General features: G+C 40.4%; 1 protein-coding gene across 3 annotated transcripts in view; it reads right to left on the bottom strand.

The window, feature by feature from the left end:
- Positions 1-14,332, bottom strand: part of ANKRD6 (ankyrin repeat domain 6) — a 165,000-nt gene that overhangs the window by 78,951 nt on the left and 71,717 nt on the right. Inside the window, exon 1 of one of the 3 annotated variants that reach the window (XM_084623143.1) lies at positions 8,259-8,306. The exons of the other annotated variants lie outside the window; for them this stretch is intronic. The gene's annotated coding sequence lies outside the window, so the exon portion shown is untranslated. Of the gene's footprint in view, positions 1-8,258; positions 8,307-14,332 lie in introns of those variants that run through there. 3 annotated transcript variants of the gene reach the window in all.

Here is a 14,332-nt window from a genome sequence, read left to right as displayed (position 1 = left end):
GATTCCCCAGAGTTTAAATTCCAGGGTATTACTAATTAAGAGGTCTCTTGGTTTTTGGTACTGTTTCTCTCCCTCTCTGTGTGAAACTTGCAAGCTGCTAATTGTGTTAGTACATTCTAAGACAGAGTCTGTTCTCAAAGCAATTCACAAGAGAGAGAGACTCAAAGCAATACTCTAACAACAGAAACAGCACCCAGAGACTCCCCACCCTTTTGTTGTATTAACAATTGTGATTAAAATAGAGATAGAGGATGTATGTGGATGGATGCTTGGTGTGGATAATAACTGAATGATCAGGGAGGTGCCAGCCTAAGAATCCAGTGTCCATCGGCTGAAGAAGGCGTCAAGTGGAAATAACCAGAGGACCCCCCCATCCCCCGGAGGGCAGACTGGAATCCACCCAACAGCCTCAAGGATGGGAGAACCAAAGAACAAGATAACATCTTGGAGCCGTCAGGAATGTGCTATCTGCTGATTGATTCAGCAACAGCATGATGAAGCAATTCCCAGAGACTGGCATAGGAAGAAATTCCTATAAAAATAGACTCTAAAAAGTGAGAACTTTGGGGTCTGATTCTGCAAACCAACTTCCAGGAGCATCAGATGAGCATCTGACAAGGCCCTGCTCCCTCCTCATGTCCAGTCCACCTGGCCAGTGGCTTGGCATGAGCAACTCTAAGGCTGGTAACTATGATAACAACCTTGCAGAACCTGTGTGTGTGTATGTTTGTATGAATGAATGTGTGAATAAATATGAGATTGAATGGAATGTTATAGCTATAACTAACTGCTTACTATGATTCTTTCTGTATTCACAATAAATGTGGTATTTTGCCTTTTTCCCTTTAATAAGATCCTGCTGGTTTTTATTTTATTGGTACAACAACAATACCTCCTCCCACAGTCAGGGTGGATGTGGCCCATTCCCAACAGTTGACAAGAAGGGGTGAATATCAACAGAGGGAAAATTACTGGGCCACATCCACGCTGATTAAATTGGCCTTATTAGCAATACAAAAAGTAATTTTCCCTCTGTTGATATTCACCCCTTCTTGTCAATAGTTGGGAATGGGCCACATCTACCCTGATTGAATTGGCCTCATTAGCACTGACCCCCCACTTGGTAAGGCAACTCCCATCTTTTCATGTGCTGTATATTTATACCTGCCTACTGTATTTTTCACTCCATGCATCTGATGAAGTGGGTTTTAGCCCACGAAAGCTTATGCCCAAATAAATTTGTTAGTCTCTAAGGTGCCACAAAGATTCCTCGTTGTTTTTGCTGGTTTTTGAAAGTGCTAAGTAATGGGAGCTGCTGAGTGCTTGGTTCTTTTACTGTTTACAAATAGAGACACTGGGTCACAGGGCTTAAGTAGCTACAGTTTAGGGAAGATTTGGGTCTTTCTGAACCATTTTTTGGGGGCTATTAAGAAATGCATCTCTTATCTAAGTTATGGCATCATCATGTGTACATGTTGCTGTCCTATTGTCACTTCCACTGTCTTGTGTTTATACTTATTATAACTTTTCGTCTCTCTTAACCTAGATTTTTGTACTCTCTGAGGTAGGGAACAAATCTCTCTGGCTCTTCAAAGAATCCAGCACATTTTTTGGATAAGCATAAAGACTTGCTGCTTACATAGGCCATGCTGCATACTCAGCCAGGCCCCTGACCCCCACCCTGAATGCCCATTTGGTCAGGCAGAATACAGGGGTAGAAGGTGAGGGATCTGCCTGGAGTGGAGCGGGGGTGAAGAGGGGCCTGGCCAGGGGGACACTAGGTGCCTGGCCAGGGTGGACAAAGACATGGCTGGAGGAATTCATCAGAATGAGGGTGAGGGGCTGCCTGGGGAGGCCAGCCAAGTGGGGTGGGGTCAAGTGGCTCCCAGAAGCTTGATTTCCATTAGGATCTGGCCCACAGACTGCCCACTGAGTACTGCAAGCAGAGGAAACTCTCTGGCACCCTAACCTGAACCACTGTATTCTGAATAACCAAATGGTGAGTTAAGTGGAAATCAGTCTTTCCTCATTTTCTGATCTTCACTAAAATCAATCGGGTTCAGTCCACTGATGCCTAGAACATCCCCTGAAAATATTGGAATTGATCAGATGCAGCTTTCAAAAACTGTCACATTCAAACAGACTGAGCAATGTCCTTGAGTTCAGCTTCAGGTGTCACTTCGGTCAGTCAACAATTTTATGGTCTCTCATGCCGGGAGTCGGGACACAACATTCTGGTTTTTCAAAGGATCCAGCATATCTTTGCGAGAGGTACAAAGAATAAATACAAAGAGTAATGAGGTTTTTGGTTGATTCTTTTCAGATTTATCTCTAGTTCTTTGACGTAATTCTTTTTCTGACACTGGCATATGTATGTCACTTTTAATGACCCAACAAAATATAGGTAAATCCACAAACACTTTCATATTTGAAAAGCTGTTCACCTATTTCATTAAAACAAAGCCAAAAAAAAATTCAATTAACATATTTAAATACATCATAAAAATATGTAACTTCTTAATACTTTGCCCAAAAGTAATGCTTTTCATTCATGGCCATCAAATAAAGTTGCATCCCTCTGGTAAATATATATGTAATACATATTATGAAAGGAGTCCTAGTGACAGCTATAGTTAATGCTGCCTCACTGTTCCCACTATACTCCCTTGTTTTCAGTTGTTTGTAACATTATGAACCTTTTACCTCTTGGGCTGCAGTTTTGCAGGACTAGTCTTCACTCAAGGATGATTTTTTTTTAAAAAGTTTGTACAAAAACATTTTTGCATATGAGGAAGGCAGGAAAAAATACTCTTTCCCAATAATGAAAAAAAACTCAAACAGCTCTAGTGCCAAACAACTAGGCCTCAATGGCTAAAATTTGGCAAACGGACAGTCCTTTTTAAAAAATGCCTTTGAATGTCCTAATGAAAATCATTTTAGGTTAGGCCAAGAATTCCTGACTCTGAGACCCATGCTCAATCCCTAGACTACAGTGGCTCTTAGCAAACACTCCATATCTCTATCAGCAGGTTTCATTGTTTTACTTGTTTTGTACAAAGTGTTCTTGGCATCCTGATTGCTGTTACTTCTACAACTACTCTTTTTCTTATAGACAAGTGATGAAGTATGACTGCGTAAGAACCTCACACCACAGCAATGTCTGTCAAATGTCTGTAACAATACCAAAAACATTGCAGTTCCTAATGGAAGCCTATTCATCCAGCAGACATCTCAATTATATTGTTAGATAATGTCTTCCAGTCCCTTCTTACGTGCCCCAATTCAGTCACCAAAGAAGTTATAGATGCAAGGGAAAATGAATCTTCTAGGATATATGCCCATTTCTCTCAATTTTCTGACTCCTGAATTGAAGAAAACACTCAAAGTACTGGCCCAGATCCATAGCTGGTATAAATCAGTGTAGCAGCATGTCTTGCTGATTAACACCAGCTGAGGGTCGGACCCATTGTCCATGAGTTTGTACAATGATGAGAATAATGTTGATGCTAAACAAATACAAAACATTATGGGTAAAAAACCCCAAGTCAGTTAAGTTGCGATAGAACACCATTAAACCAGAATTATTTCTGTTTAATGGTTACCATAAAAATTGTTCCAATTGCCACTTGCAAGTAAGTTGAATCCCCACAGTGTGCCATCTCCTAACTATAGGCAACACCATGGTAACGCTAGTTAACTAAAATTGTAACGCTATTTAAAGTGGACCAGTGTACAGCATTGTAATGTACAGAACACTTTATAATTAGAGAGCTAAATTATGGCTCTTAAAGCCAGCAGAGTGCTTGTAGCAGGGTGGTCACTACCCAAGCACTTCCTCATGGCCAGGGTCACTTTACAGGCATCCTGTTAGCCTCCTCTTGCAGGCCGCTTAAGCACTCCACTCAGGGCATGTCTACACAGCAATGTAAGGCCAACCCCCGCCCCCCTGCATCCACACACCAATTGGGCTAACCTAGGGCTTGGTTAGACCCTGAAGGACTGGAGGGTCTGAGCTCATGTTAAGCTGGGACTTAAGGCATGAGCCCTGTGGCTTTCCTGTGTGCACGTGGTCCTGGCTTCACTCGGGTCTCAGAAGTCCTCCAGACATAGCCCAGAGATCCTGGCAAGAGAGGAGCAACACTGCGGGCAGCCAGCGCAGCGGCCAGAAGCACCATTACCACTGTTCCTGCTTCTCTTGCTGTGGCAGCAGCTCCTACTCCAGTGCCTCCTCGCTGCTACATGGAGCTTGCCCAGAGCAGGGAGCAAAGGAGATATGCGGCCACCAGGACGTTGGGGGTCATCACTCCCTCAGCCATGCTGAGCCAGGAGCTCTGCCACTGCCCCTCGCTTCAGGGCAGCTGCTTGGTCTCCACTCCACTTTCTGGCCCTTGCTCGCGCCCCTCCATGGGGCTGCATAAGCAGAGGCGCCCGGGCTGCGGGCACTGAGGATGGTGAGTGGGAGCCAGCCCCAAAACTTCACCACAGTCTCCTGGGGATCACTTATCCCTGCTTCCCAGGGAGTAGCAGGGGCAGGGATAAGGGATCTCGGGATGGGGAGTGCTGTAACACATTGCACCCCATGCCCTGGGGATGCACTTCACTTCTGCAACCAGCAGCATCCACACTGGGTGGGGGGAGGGGTCTTTCCTCTAAACCTACCTTTTATGTCAAACTTCAAAACAAACAAAAATAAAATAAAAAAAACAAAAACATCTTCATTGAACACCCCATTTTAAAAATTAAGAATTGCAAAGTTTCATTTTAATAGTTTGACAGCCCTGGAGACGGATGCCCTAATTATCCTCACAGGTGCACATGGGCATTTTCCTGCCAACGTGACTCAGCCTAGAGGTGGAGAGCCCGATTCTCAGATGAGATGGTAGTTCAGTATAAAGCCTTCTCCAACTGCAGCCATTCTACTGAGACAGCCACCAAAGGAGCTAATTATGCAGTTCATGTATCATGTGCTCCTTATGGGCACCTGAGTCTCACAGACAGCACCATCACAGTTACGTAGAGTTTTTCCATAGTGCAACACATTCATAGGGCTAGAGTGTCAACATTGGGAGGACCGGGGGGTGAGGAGCTGGGCACTCTGAGATAGAGTTACTTTGACTTGGGTCTGTGCACTGCAGTGTGGACAAAGAGCCTTAGGTTTGAGCACAGATCAGAAAATCCTTAACCTAGGGTTAAAATTAGGGCAGTTGATTAATTGCAGTTAATTCACACAATTAACAAAAAAAGTAATAAAAGTAAAGGTACCAATGTGAGATTTATAAAAATAGCGACAGCACTCGACCCAAGGTTTAAGACTCTGAAGTGCCTTCCAAAATCTGAGAGGGACGAGGTGTGGACATGCTTTCAAAAGTCTTAAAAGAGCAACACTCAGAAACTAGAGAACCCAAACAACCAAAAAAGAAAATCAACGTTCTGCTGATTCAGATGATGAAAATGAACATGCGTCAGTCCACACTGCTTTGGATTGTTAACAAGCAGAACCCGTCATCAGCATGGATGCATGGTCCCTGGAATGGTAGTTGAAGCATGAGGGACATATGAATCTTTAGCACATCTGGCATTTAAATTTCTTGCAACACCGGCTACACAGTACCATGAGTACACCTATTCTCACTTTCAGGTGACATTGTAAATAAGAAGTGGGCAGCATTATGTCCTGCAAATGTAAGCAAACTTGTTTGCCTGAGTGATTGGCTGAACAAGAAGTAGGACTGAGTGGACTTGTAGGCTCTAAAATTTTACATTTTATTTTTGAATGCAGATTTTTTGTACATAATTCTACATTTGTAAAGTCAACTTTCATGATAAAGAGACTGTACTACTATACTTGTATTAGGTGAACTGAAAAATACTATTTCTTTTTTATTTTTACAGTACAAATACTTGTAATCAAAAATATAAAGTGAGCACTGTACACTTTGTATTCTGTGTTGTAACTGAAATCAAATATTTGAAAATGTAGAAAACATCCAAAAATAGTTAAATAAATGATATTCTATTATTGTTTAACAGTGCAATTAATCCCAACTAATTTTTTTAATCGCTTGACAGCCCTAGTTAAAATGCAATGGTCAAGCCCAGGGTTCCCTGACATGGGTCAGCTGACGTGAGTCCCATTAATCCTAGGCTTACATTGCTGTTTAGATATACCCAGGTTTCAGAGTAACAGCCATGTTAGTCTGTATTCGCAAAAAGAAAAGGAGTACTTGTGGCACCTTAGAGACTAACCAATTTATTTGAGCATGAGCTTTCGTGAGCTACAGCTCACTTCATCGGATGCATGCCGTGGAAACTGCAGCAGACTTTATTTATACACAGAGAATATGAAAAAATACCTCCTCCCACCCCACTGTCCACAGCACCCCTACCGAGCACTAGTTTAATATTAAATAAAGTTCATACAAACCTCAGACTCCTTAATCACATAATCCAAACAATCTTCAATGAGTCCCCAACATAAAGTTCATAATCATAATTCAACAGTCCTCTGTCAGTCTGCTCCACCCAAGGGCACCAGTTCACAACTCTTTCTGGCTGGAGCTCAGCCTTTTGGCCCTGGCTTCTGTCTTCTATCAGCATCTCCCCTGTCCTGAGGGAGAATGCAATTTATATACTGTCTTTCTCCAGAGAGCTCCTTCTGATTGGCTGGAAGAGATGGGTTTTAAAAAACTTCTTGCAACTAATTTGAATATTGGCAGGTTCAGGGGCCTGGAATGGTCACGCTACAAACTCCTGTTCATACGATGTTGGAGGTTTTAAATTAAGCTTCTGGCCCTTTACCATAAAAAATTGCGTATTCCATCTTCATATTACCCATTAAGTATGGTAAGTTATGGAGAACAATATTTAAGAATGGATTTTCTGAATATTGATTTGTTTATGCCATCTACTTTATGGTGCAACATATATTCCTAGTCCTAGTATTATATACTGAGGCCAATGCCAACCACTGGATGTTCAGCACTACTGAAAAATCAAGCCACTTATTTAGGAACCTAAATTCAAACCTACACACCTAACTTCAGGCACTCAACAGGGCCATCCTTAGGCATACGCAGCATATGCAGCGGGCACCTGAAAATTTGGGGCACCACTTGGTCTTAGTGTCCCCCCTCCTGGCTTTCCTATCCCTGTTCTGACCCTTCCTGAGACTCCCACAGCTAGCTGCTGCAGCCTGGTGAGTCTTCCTCAGGAGGGGATCTAGTAGTTAAAACTGAAAAAGCCTCCAGCCTGCCAGCCCTATTAGCACAACACAAACTGTTAAAGAGCTATTCAAGGGGTAATGAAGCCATTTAACAGGCATTTGCCAAACCCCAGGTATATACTGTCAGTTTCTGAATTTACTGACAAAAACAGTTGTGCATTACTGTAATATTTACTCAAAACATGTCAGTCTACAGGACCTTAGTTTAAAATTTGCTTTAAAAATATTTCATTCGTGTGTTGGTGAAGATTATAAAATCCGGGTATAGATTTTTAGATGCACAATCATCTTTAGCCCTAAATGCTTGAATCTTCAGCCATAGTTCTTTTAAATAAATCCTTCAAAAGACCACCCTTATCTAAAATACACATTTCAATTACTATAGTAAAAAAAAAACTTGCTTCCAAAGTCTTCCTGTCTTTTCTGCCCATCCCTTTCTCCCTTCACCCCCCACCCCCGTCACCCTCCACTGCCATTGAAGAGGTCCCTTTAAGGGACAACACCCCTTTCCTTCCAGATAGCTGGACAAAGAGTTTCCCTTTCTTTACTTCTGACTATCTGATGAACTAATTTTAAGAGAACCCTGCAGCAAAATCAGTACCTTAGTAAGATATAAAATCCTTTGTTATGCCTAAAATCTTTGGGAACATTCTTTAAAGTTAGTGAAATTTCATAAACCTGTCTATTGTTATGGAGATCACACAAAGTAAATTATTGTTCCCTTTTTCTAAAAGCAATGAACATTGTTATGAACACACTAAATCTCTGTGACTGATTATTTTAAAATAATGTCTTTGTTTCAGTGAGTTAAATATGTAGTAATCTGGAATGATTACGAAGGTTTAAGAGTACATTTAAAACATAAAATCAGCTCAGAAATACTGATTAAAAAATGTAAAACAGAGAAGAGCTGCATCATGTATTCCATAATATTTAATATTGTATTCAGCAAAACAGCTGACTCGCCCTTACTACAAAGTTTTTGCAAATAAATGTCTGACAAACTTCAGGGCATATCAAAAAACCTCTGACTGACCTTTATTATTCCCAGGTTTAGTGCTTTTAATTAGGTACCTTCCCGCACATCCATTCTGCGTGAGGGCGAGGGTACGGGGGTCTCTGAGGGGAACTGTGACTCTCCACCACTGTGAGGCGGGCTGGGCGTTTTGTTATCCTTTGCTGCCTGCCTCCCTCCCTCCCCGCTTCCTTCCCCCCCAGCCCACAGCCGGGTTGCGAGCTAGGGCTGCCATCAGGCACAGGGGCACAAGTTTAATAATACTGCGTGGGCCCCCATAAATCCTAAGGACGGTTCTGGCACTCAATTTTGAAAATAGTGGCCTATACTATACTGTGCCAGAGTACAGCCCTTCCTAAACCTTCACTTTCCCAAAAATGGCAGTACTGTGGCTTAAAATCATACTACCCTTATGATGCTAATGCAATATTTTGGATCACCTAACACATAAAAATGTATGGTTTCAGAGTAGCAGCCGTGTTAGTCTGTATTCGCAAAAAGAAAAGGAGTACTTGTGGCACCTTAGAGACTAACAAATTTATTTGAGCATAAGCTTTCGTGAGCTACAGCTCACTTCACGAGCTGTAGCTCACGAAAGCTTATGCTCAAATAAATTTGTTAGTCTCTAAGGTGCCACAAGTACTCCTTTTCTTTTTATAAAAATGTATGTGATAGGCATACAAAAAGTAATAGAAATATTTGGGAAAAGGAGGTAGAGCTTGGTTTTCCATTTTAAAAAAGTACAAAATATAATTAGCATATCCTGGATATGACCTACATTTCTTTTGACATTTCCCACAGCTTCAGCTTTCCCTGCTAAGAACTAGGCAATTCTTTGTTTAATTGTCTGTCCTGGGAAACACCTAACACTATGAACCTCTGTATGTAACTGATCAGTTTAGTCTCCTGTTGTTATTAACAGAAGTAACACAATGCAATATTTTTCTTCTCCCTCTTCTTTCCTTCACTTATTCTATGTGACAGCACATTACACGTTCTACTTCAGTAAAAATGACTAGAATACCATTATACAGTAGTTATTTGCCCCCAACAATCTGATTGTATATTGTCATTTTCTACAATTTGAAAAGAAGCAGATTTATCCTTTCAGCAGCCTCCATACTTTTTGAACACCACCAGGAAGCGTTTAGATACAGTTTGTTTCTGGTTTTGTTTTTCAGCTGAATATCTGCACTATTTCTACTCACTTACACACAATTGGTATGCTGTGAAAACAAAATCCACATAACGCTGATTTCATGGGTGCTATAGAGACCAAGGAATTACGCTTACTGGTTGATGTAACACGACAACCTATAATGAGCCTGTAAAACAATAAAATGCCTTTTTTTAAACAAAAAAACCCCAAAACAATAGTCCTTTAACAGCAAAGTCTTGCAATGTAATAATATACCTTAATTGGAATTGCATTTTATTTTTGTCAGTTTCTTGATTATGTGGCTCCACCCACAGTAGGATTATAGTTAGTATAATTTCCACTGTAGCATATTGATATTCATATCTACCTATTGGAAATCACATACTTTGCCTCCCGAATGAACGTAAGTAAATTTATACACACATAAAAGTGATCAAATGATAATCAGTAGCTAGACTGCTAACTTCAATACATTTAGGAAATTATAACTATACATTGGGAGATATACATTACACACTATATATTTAAAAAATGTGACTATACTCTGAAATATGACTGTGAAAATATCAGAGGAATATTTATAATATCCCAATTAGTCCTTCTTAAATTCACTCCATTTAAGAGTAAAATGATGGCTTTTCTAATGACTTTCTTAACTGCAAGTGCAAGCTAGAACCTGAAAGTCAACCTGTGTTATTTTGGCTCATACATAACCACCAGTAGCAAATATTCTGTAGGTCAAATCCTTCCCTCAGTTCTACTTCAGCAGCTCTGCTGCTTTTTCATTGGAGTTGAATTTGGCCCTGCAGTTAGTACTTAGCTAACAATTCTGTTGCGGATAAGCCAGAGCAGAACCCAGTTTATTTTTTCACAGCTGTGCTGGTTCTGCAATGGTAACAGGAGTGATGTAAGATAAGACACTGAATATACACAAAGGCAAAAAGCAAGGTCTATGGAAAAAGAAGGCTGGTATTTTTACATTACCACTTCCCAGAACAGAAGTGCATTTTAAATTATTCTTGATCTTAACCTCATTTAAAATGAAAACATCAGTATTTTGCAGTAACAGTTTAATTAAAGTTAATCGTTTTAATTCTTCAATTATAATTACTGAACAGTGCTTGAAGCAGTCATCTTGCTTAAAAGTGAAGTCATATATGATACTAACAAAATGAGAGCCTGTGGCTGGGTGTACTGGCCTTTAGTATTCATTGTCCTTCTGAGCTGACAAGCTGGGCCGTGGGGGGGAATACCCTATTTCTACTACAGTGTTTATCCAAGACCAAAAGGAATTAAGTGGGTGGATTCTTCATTAACAAGGCCAACTTGCCAAACAAATCAATTTGTTTAAGCCATGCTAGTCCTAGATAAACCCCTGTTGGTGGAAGCAGGAGTAATAGGGTCTCTTTCCCAGGACCAAACTGAAGGGGTGTTCTGTCAGCTCAAAAAGTTCTTCCTATGAACTGTAAAGACCGAGCACACCCACTCCATCAGCCCAACAGAAGAGAGAGCAAACAACTTTTCAGTTTGTTTGATATCCACATTTGGGAGCTTATATCATTACTTAGATACTCAAAGCAAATATTTGATGCCCAACCACTATTTTGAGTCTCTCTCACAATAACAATTTTTCTATCTCTTACTTTGCACACCAGACTGATAGATTCAAACCTGATAGGCTGTTTCAGACCTGATAGGCTGTTTCCATGGACAATTCTGTGTAGGCTGGACAAATATAATGTCTTATCTTAGTGAGTTTCAGCAGTTTTGCTCACTTAAATTCTGGAAGAACTTGGGGAACTTCAAATCATCATACTGATTTGGATCTATGCCCTCCTTCACAAGCTAAATTTATCACAGAAATAATGGTCTAATATTGCAAGAGACTGCTCTCCCAAGAGACACATTAACAAAGTGTCAGCAACTCTTAATCAAGCAACTGATTTGCAGATTGATTTGCAAATTTGCAAATTAATTTGCAGATGATACAAAGCTGGGAGGTATTGCTAATTTAGAGAAGGACAGGGATACCCTACAGGAGGATCTGGATGACCTTGTAAACTGGAGTAATAGGAATAGGATGAAATTTAATAATGAGAAGTGTAAGGTCATGCATTTAGGGATTAATAACAAGAATTTTAGTTATAAGCTAGGGACGCATCAACTAGAAGTAACGGAGGAGGAAAAGGACCTTGGAGTATTGGTTGATCATAGGATGACTATGAGCTGCCAATGTGATATGGCTGTGAAAAAAGCTAATGTCGTCTTGGGATGCATCAGGAGAGGTATTTCCAGTAGGGATAAGGAGGTTTTAGTACCGTTATATAAGGCACTGGTGAGACCTCACCTGGAATACTGTGTGCAGTTCTGGTCTCCCATGTTTAAGAAGGATGAATTCAAACTGGAACAGGTACAGAGAAGGGCTACTAGGATGATCCGAGGAATGGAAAACTTGTCTTATGAAAGGAGACTCAGGGAGCTTGGCTTGTTTAGCCTAACTAAAAGAAGGTTGAGGGGAGATATGATTGCTCTCTATAAATATATCAGAGGGATAAATACCAGAGAGGGAGAGGAATTATTTAAACTCAGTACCAATGTGGACACAAGAACAAATGGATATAAACTGGCCACTAGGAAATTTAGATTAGAAATTAGACGAAGGTTTCTAACCATCAGAGGAGTGACGTTTTGGAATTGCCTTCCGAGGGAAGTAGTGGAGGCAAAAGATCTATCTTGCTTTAAGATTAGACTTGATAAGTTTATGGAGGAGATGGTATGATGGGATAACATGGTTTTGGTAATTAAATATTCATGGTAAATAGGCCCAATGGCCTGTGATGGGTTTTTAGATGGGGTAAGATCCAAGTTACCCGGGAAAGAATTTTTTGTAGTACCTGGCTGATGAATCTTGCCCATATGCTCAGGGTTTAGCTGATCGCCATATTTGGGGTCGGGAAGGAATTTTCCTCCAGGGCAGATTGGAAGGCCCTGGAGGTTTTTCGCCTTCCTCTGTAGCATGGGGCACGGGTCACTTGCTGGAGGATTCTCTGCTCCTTGAGGTCTTCAAACTACAATTTGAGGACTTCAATAGCACAGATATAGGTGTGAGGTCTTTTTTAGGAGTGGTGGGTGAAATTCTGTGGCCTGCATTGTGCAGGAGGTCAGACTAGATGATCATGATGGTCCCTTCTGACCTAAATATCTATGAATCTATGAACTGATGGGCTCCTGACCCCAATAAGTCATCCCTTAATGTTGATAATCTTGCCAATTATATCCTTGTCTCCAACTTTCCTGTTCTAGAATTGAGAACGTAGTGTCCAAGCAGCTCTGGTATTACCTAAATTCTTCAGATTTCCTGCAACCTTTGCCATTTGTATCCAGACCTGGTGATGGGACGGAGCAGGCACTCATCCTGTTAATCAGTTACCTTCTTTTAGCAATGGACAAAGGTGAACAGCAACTGTGTTGAATTGCCTTTATTTTTTTTTTATGACCTAGGTGGCACTGTTGGGTAATTGGTCTTCTGTTCAAAGGTCACACGTGTGTATGAGAGACTGCTGAAGGATGTTGATGGCTGGGGTTCCATAAACTTCACTTTCCTGATTGGGCATTGCCTAGAAAGTGAAGATTTCTGACATTCAGATGTTCTTCCCCTTGGTCAGAGAAATGTTTTCCAACCTCTTCAATACTATGCCACCCTAACACATATATAACCACTGAATGAGTGATTACATGACCAACTATACAGAAACCTCTCCAAAGTTATTAATACAGACAAAATAGTTGTAGTGTATATATTAGCATATGACAGGTTATTGCTGTACAATGAATAAAAAATGCAACATTTAACATTCCAGAAACAAAATAAATTGTAAGAGAACTTGATTTTCTTTACATAACCGATCCCCTTTCTTTCTGCAATTATTCACCTGGACTCTTTAGCATCACCATGATTATTTTCTATTTTTTCCTCATTAACCAAAACATCTCCATAAAGAACACACTGAGGGGCCACATTCAGTCTTTCATGAATGTAAATTTCATAATTCAGGTATGTGGGTTCATGATTATGATGTGAATTTGTTTTTCTTTTGCGAATTGCTTCACCTTCCTTTGTTTCACAGTTTGGGGCAATAGCAGTAATACTCACTTCCTCTCGGAGAGGTAATTCCATTATATTTGTGTAAAAGCTAATTGACATTTACGTAAAAATCTGTTTTCATCTTAAATTTTATGTATAAGGATCACCTTATGATAGCTGATGCAAGGGAGGCAGACACACTTTGCCCGTTTTCTCCATAATGTTATAGGCTTAATGCACAAACAAGAAAGAATAAGAAGAAAAATTATAGTATCTCCCTGCCTGCCCATGTTGCCTTAACTAAAACTTCTTGTTATATTCCTTTTTAATTTTCTTGCCTCTGCATTACCGTCTACCTACCATACTCCTCAGGGTCTCTTCATTATGGAGACTTTGCCAGTTCTATTATTGTCTTCAGACAACTCTAAGCTCAGTTAATGGGACTGAATGAGATACTTTATTCTTGTACCATTTTATCTGTATATGTAAAAAAAATTTTATAAAATGCAGTCAGCTTACAACACACCTAGAATCAGTTGGTGACTCAGAAATGGGTCCTCATCCAATGGTTGGAAACCACTAACATTTTCGGCTTTGGTTTCATCCAAGGAAATATAAATGATACTTGTATGCCTTTCTGAGGAACACATCTGACACTTCAGCCCTCTGGCTAACCCTGCTGGGGGATCACTTCAAACAGAATAAAAAGAGCCAAAGATAATGATGACAGGGAAAACGTTGTAAACATAATCTAGACATAGATACACCAACACAAAAAGAAACAATTTAAAGTCTTTAAATTAAACTCAGAGCATTCTTGGTGTAATTAAAAACGTAAGTGCGTGAGAACAC

The sequence above is a fragment of the Lepidochelys olivacea genome (assembly GCF_965140295.1).
Source record: "Lepidochelys olivacea isolate rLepOli2 genome assembly, chromosome: 3".
Classification (NCBI taxonomy): Eukaryota; Metazoa; Chordata; order Testudines; family Cheloniidae; genus Lepidochelys; species Lepidochelys olivacea.
The sequence above is the reverse complement of the archived record's forward strand: the minus strand, read 5'-3'. Positions and strand labels throughout refer to the sequence as shown.